We start from the raw sequence: 6000 nt of genomic DNA on the forward strand, positions 1-6000 counted from the left end.
CAGATCAACAATTCCTGTTTGTTCTTTCTTGACAGAGAAAAGGAATCCAATTAAGTGAATAATATGAAGAGAAATTTTTTAAAGTGAGCAGAATGGATATTTGGTGATAGTAAAGGCTTTTCCATGTTTTGGCTATGATAATGATACTGTGGCTGTCTATATAAAAAGGGTATATCATTTAAACATGCCCTGAAATAGTTAATGATGACATTTGTGATGTCTTGATGTGTTTCCAAATAATCCCAGGTTGGGTGCAGGGATGTTGGAGAAATCAGCAAGGCTACTGATGAAACGAGACTGGATATTAATAATTGTTGAATGTAGGTAGTGGCTATATGAGTGTTCATCTTAAGATTCTCTCTTTCTATATATTTTTGACATTTCCTATAATTTTTTTTAAAAAAACAGTAAGGGTGGAAAATCTAGATGCTAACAGGGCCAGGAAGGTAACATAAAGGAGGAAAACAAGCAGAGTGGGGACTGGTAAAATGGGAAAGGATATTTCTGCCCCAAAGGGAATGGCCATTACTCTGCTTCAGCTTAATATTTCTGGTCAGGACTGTGGGGCCCAGATCTGGCAGATTTTCCAGTTTGTAAAAATTAGCCAGAAATAAGTGTTTACATGAAACCTTCTGGTCTTTAAATCTGAGCAATCAATTCAAATATGTTTTATTTAAAAGTACACTGGTCATACAAAACAGATCTGCAAACCAGATATAGGATGCATCTTCCAATCTGCTACCTCTGCTTGAGAAGGTAATTTAGGCAAATTCAAAACTCTGGAGCAATAGAATATAATTGAAAACACCTCTAAAACCGGTAATCCTAGAATGCCATCATTCTAATTTATCTTTCCTCATTATAAGTCCTGTTCTTATTCGATGAAAGAAAAACTTCAGCCAAATTAAATTTAAAGGAGTTTAATTGAGCGATGGACGATTCGCAAATTGGTCAGCCCCTAAAATGACAGCAGATTCACAGAGATTCCAGTGCAGCCACATGGAAAATTTTAGACAAAAACAGGAAATGACATACAGAAGTTGGAAGTGAGATACAGAACGGCTGGATTGGTTACAGCTTGACATTTGCCCTATTTGACATTTCCATTTTACCAATAATTTTAAAAACCGTCTTTATTTCCCAAAGATTACTTAAGTCACATGAACTAAAAGGCATTACACTTTTTACTTTTCTGACAAAATATGTGATTTAAGCTTTTATTATTTTAAAACCAATTATTCAAAGCTCTTTTATATATAAACATCACACACATAATACATATAAATACATAGAAGTTAAAGGACTCATTTTCCAAGCCAAAAATTGAACCCTGAACCCAGGCCGCCATTGTGAAAAGAGAAAGCATGGCCACATGGTTACAAGCTCAAGCTCCCAAGGACATGCGAGTCAAGAGGGAAACCTTATCTAGTTTTTTTTTTCAAGGACCTGCAGCAAAGTTTATAACTGATCAGTCTGCTGGTATGTCTTGAGCACTGGGCTTACAGGTATCCTAAGACTGTGTTCTATCTTAGGGTACCCCTCATTATGACAGAAAATACAGAAAGACACACAAAGCACACCAAATTTGCTATAGCTTAAGACTAGCCTTACAAGTCCTTTCTCTGATTAATTAAAACTTTACAAGAGATAAACAGTGATTTTTTACTATTCATTCAACCAGTTTGCAGAGAGAGAGAGAGGCCAGAAGTCTGACTGGTAAGAAATTCTTACCCTTTTGCCAGCATGCCAGGCTTTTGGGTTCCCTTTCCCTAAGTGGCCCTAGTAACCCAGCTCACTGTACCATAGCCTCAGGGTCTGGCCACAACACAAAGGAAGATTATCTTTTTCTGTTCTGGCCAGAGTAAAATATGTGTGACAAGACATAGACATTAACTACTCTGCTTAGCACTTAATATTAAACTGGCAAGGCTTACATTTGTCTTTAGATGGATCCTGTCATCTTTAATCCAACTTCTGACTAGGAGTTTCCACACATGGTCTCTGGGCAAGATGGTCACCCTGAGTAATGGAAAATATATGTAAGGGAAAGGAGAGAGAGAAAAGCATTGCTTGTGGCAAGGTGGGGAAGGTGAAGAGCTCATGGAGGCCAGAGAACCCACCCATTCATTGCAGTGACACTAAAAATGAAAAGTTCAGGTGACCACTTGTCAGTAGTGAAGGGATATTTTTCAGAAGTTTCATTCAGCTGTCAAATTTCCCCTTTTGGGGAGGAAAAAGCTCCCCATGTCCCATGGTCTTGCACATGCTGAATCCTGTCACTCATAGCCATCAGCAAAAAGTGTAAGACAGATTAATCCAAAGAGAATAGCACTTAACATTCCATAGTGTCAAACCCATCCTTAGTGGAAAGGGATTTTACCGAGAGCCCTCATTTTAAAATGTACTTCAATGTATTGATGTTAATTTGGAACATTCCATTGTAAGTTATCTTTAGTAAGATTTTGCCATTTTTGTAAGACTTTACTGTCTCCCAGGCCTAATGCATAAGCCCGAAGGAACTCAGTTTTCCAGAAATTAAGGATTCCATTTTTACCTAAAATATTGGCTTTACTCTCAGGTTCTCTTGGTTAACTTAGCAAAGGATTTTTTTTCTACTAGGAGCACAAGAAAAATGAAACAAAGGGGTAGAGCACAAAAATCCCGATGAATTTTCGAAAACCAAATTTTATAACCCCTGCAATATTACTGCTTACTCCCAGTCCTTTCTTGATCCAGTCAGATGTAAGAGGCCTCTAACTGGATCCAAGCCAGTTAATTACCCTATCAAATCTATTCCTGGACCCAGGCCAGTTTCTGTCACGACTTCCAAATCTGGTTTGGATCAGAAATTTGCTCAAAGAAACTCATAGAATTCAAAACACAAATCCGTGGAGCTCTGAAATCCAAGAGGAAGCTTAGCCACTATCCCCAGCTGCTCTGAGAAATCAATGGACACAAGTCAGTTCTCTCGACTGACTTTTAGCCAGTTTTACTATGATGTAATCTGTTTGTGGATTCTTTACGTATATCCTTCTTATAATTCACTGAGCTTCCTTATAAACAATAACCTATACCCAGTTATCATTTAAAAAAAAATTTGGGAAATTTTCTGCCATTATTTCTTTGACTATTTTTTCTGCCCCTCTCTATCTCTTCTTCTGGTAGATTCCACTTAGGTTGGTGTGGCTGATGGTGTCCTACATTTCTCTGAAGCTCTATTTAGTTTTCTTCATTCTTTCTTCTCTCTAGTCTTCGTCTTGCATAATCTCTATTGATCTTGTTTCAAATCTGCTAATTCTTCTGCCAGTTTAAATGTGCTGTTGAGCCCTGTTAGCGAATTTTTCATGTCAGTTATTGTACTTTCAGCTTCAGAATTTCCATTTGGTCCTTTTAAAATAATGTCTATCTCTTTAATGATATTTTCTACTGAATGCAACATTGCTATCATACCTTTATTTTCTGAATCATGCTTTCTTTTAATAAACATATTTTTTTTATTTTTTAAAACATTTATCATATTATTTTTTCTCTTTTAAAACATTTTTTTTTTTCTCTGTAGAGATGGAGGTCTTGCTATGTTGACCAGGATGGTCTCAAACTCCTGGCCTCAAGCAATCCTCCCACTTCAGCTTTCCAAAGTGCTGTAATTACAGGTATGAGCCACCACACCTGGCCTGCAAACATATTTATAATGGCTATTTTTATGTCTTTTTCTGTTAAATCCATCATGTGGCAGTTGGTGTTGCCTGCTTGTCTCTGATATATGGGGCATACTTTCCTGTTTCTTTGCAGGCCTGTATTTGTTCTCATATTGTTATAAGGAAATACCTGAGAGTGGGTAATTTATAAAGGAAAGGGGTTTAATTGACTCACAGTTCAGCATGGCTGGGGAGGAAACATACAATCATGGCAGAAGGTGAAGGGGAAGGAAGACACCTTTTTCACAAGGCAGCAGGAAGGAGAAGTGCAAGCAGGAGAAATGCCAAATGCTTATAAAACTATCAGATCACATGGGACTCACTGATTACCACAAGGACAGCATGGTGGAAACCACACCATGATCCAATTACTTCTACCTTGTCCCACCCTTGACACATGGGGATTATGGGGTTTATGGGGATTACAGTTCAAGATGAGGTTTTGGGTGGAGACACAGCCAAAGCATATCACATGCTACATAAATTTTTTTTGCTGGAAATTGAAATTGAAATTTTTTTTGAAACAGGGTTCCACTCTGTCACCCAGGCTGGAGTGCAGTGGTGCAGTCACAGCTCACTGCAGCCTCAACCTTCCAGGTTCAAGTGATCATTCTACCTCAACCTCCTGAGTAGCTGGGACTATCAGCATGCACCATCACACCTGGCTAAATTTTTACAATTATTTTTGTAGAGATGGGTGTTTCTCTATATTGCCGGGGCTGGTCTTGATCTCCTGGGCTCAAGTGATCCTTCCACCTTGGCCTCTCAAAATGCTGGGATTACAGGTGTGAGCCATTATTACTGGCCAGAAAATTTTTGATAATATGTTGTAGCAACTGCCCCCAACCCTAGCCTCTCGGACTTGTTATTTGCTGGTATATTTTTTAGTGATTGGCTGGATTCTTTTAATGAAGCTTATTCCTTCTCCTCATAGTCTTAAGCCTCTGATGTTGCTCTTCAGGAAGACATACTTTGGGTGTGTACACAGTCACTCTAGAATGGCAGTGGTGTTAGTAGGGCTCTCTATCTTTCCCTTACTATGCCCAACTATTAAACTCTACTAATTGCCTGCTGATTACTCTGTTGTTTTCAGCAATGTCCTAGGGCATAAATGGTTCTACAAACTAATCCAATTAAATTGTGGTTTCTTTGAAGAAATAGTTTTTGAGGTCCATGTCTGATATTTGTTCTGATACCAGGAGGGCTCTTACCAGACATCTTATTTCCTGGTTTTCTCCTGAAAACTATCCAGCTTATAGGTCATGCTTTATCTTCATTAGATCCACAAATCTCAACTGCCTTGTATCACAACCTCCCCTGTTCTTGAGAACACTTTTAGGTTTGAACTTCACGCTCTGTTGTAAATGAAGTCAATTCCTTTGGGAAGAGATAAGGAGCTATCTGTTTTGTAGGCTGTTTCTTCGCTAAGGCAAAATCTTCCAGTAAGAGCTCTAGAGACAGTGTGGGGACAGTGGCAAGCTTCTGTCTGAATGGCAACCCCTTTCTATGGGCTGAGGCCTTGGTGGAGTGGGGTGCAGCAGCCTAAGGTGCTCTTGGTTTGTCTCTTTCCAGACAACGAAAACTCGAGCCCCAGTTTTCTCAGTGTGTTGCATCTAAGGTAGAGCCTGCATTAAATAAGCTAGGGACAAAGTAGGCAGAGTAAGTGAGCCAACATCTCTCATCTGTACTCACCTGATACTTAGCCTCAGAAAAAAAGTAGCTGGTGTCAGTATGAATGATGCTGAAGTGCTGTCTCTCCTGGGAAGAAAGTCTTCTGGCTGGAAGCCAGAGGGGAGAGGGAGCCCTATGTTCTTGGCTGCAGCAGTCTGAAGTAGAATCTCTGCCTTACGGATCTGGGAGGGGGAAAGAAAGAAGCTGTAGTGGTTCAAATACCACAGACTTGTTTCTCTTACTGAATTTTTATAGCTTCTCTTAGACAGATGTTTCTTCATTTGCTGTTTTCCCTTAGGATCATTTCCAAGGGCTTTAAGTTGTTGTTTAAAAAATAATATTTACCAGTTTCACTTGGGAGTGCATCAGCAGAGTTCCTTACACTGTCATGCTGGAAGTTGAACTCCATGTTTGGTACTTTTTTCATTTGCACAGTGATCTTGTATTTTCTATGCCTAGACAAAGTTACGAAGTGGTATTTTTTTTCTCATTTCATCAAGATCACAGAGTGACTATGTAGACTGTTTATGTTCAAGAGGAAAACATCAAGACCTAGTTGTGAGTACCAGGCCAGTGCTGGCTGTCAGGGACTGTGATATGGTTTGGATTTGTGTCTCTATCTAAATCTCAT

General features: G+C 39.1%; 1 long non-coding RNA gene across 1 annotated transcript; it reads right to left on the reverse strand.

Moving 5' to 3' along the window:
* Nucleotides 1-904: 904 nt before the first annotated feature.
* Nucleotides 905-5573, reverse strand: LOC118150511 (uncharacterized). Its single transcript, XR_004738610.3, has 2 exons — nt 5391-5573; nt 905-2019 (listed from the first exon to the last, which is right to left on the reverse strand). It is a non-coding gene; the product is annotated as an uncharacterized LOC118150511 (long non-coding RNA).
* Between the last annotated feature and the right edge of the window lie 427 nt (nt 5574-6000).

The sequence above is a fragment of the Callithrix jacchus genome, chromosome X (genome assembly GCF_049354715.1).
Source record: "Callithrix jacchus isolate 240 chromosome X, calJac240_pri, whole genome shotgun sequence".
NCBI classification, from domain to species: Eukaryota; Metazoa; Chordata; class Mammalia; order Primates; family Cebidae; genus Callithrix; species Callithrix jacchus.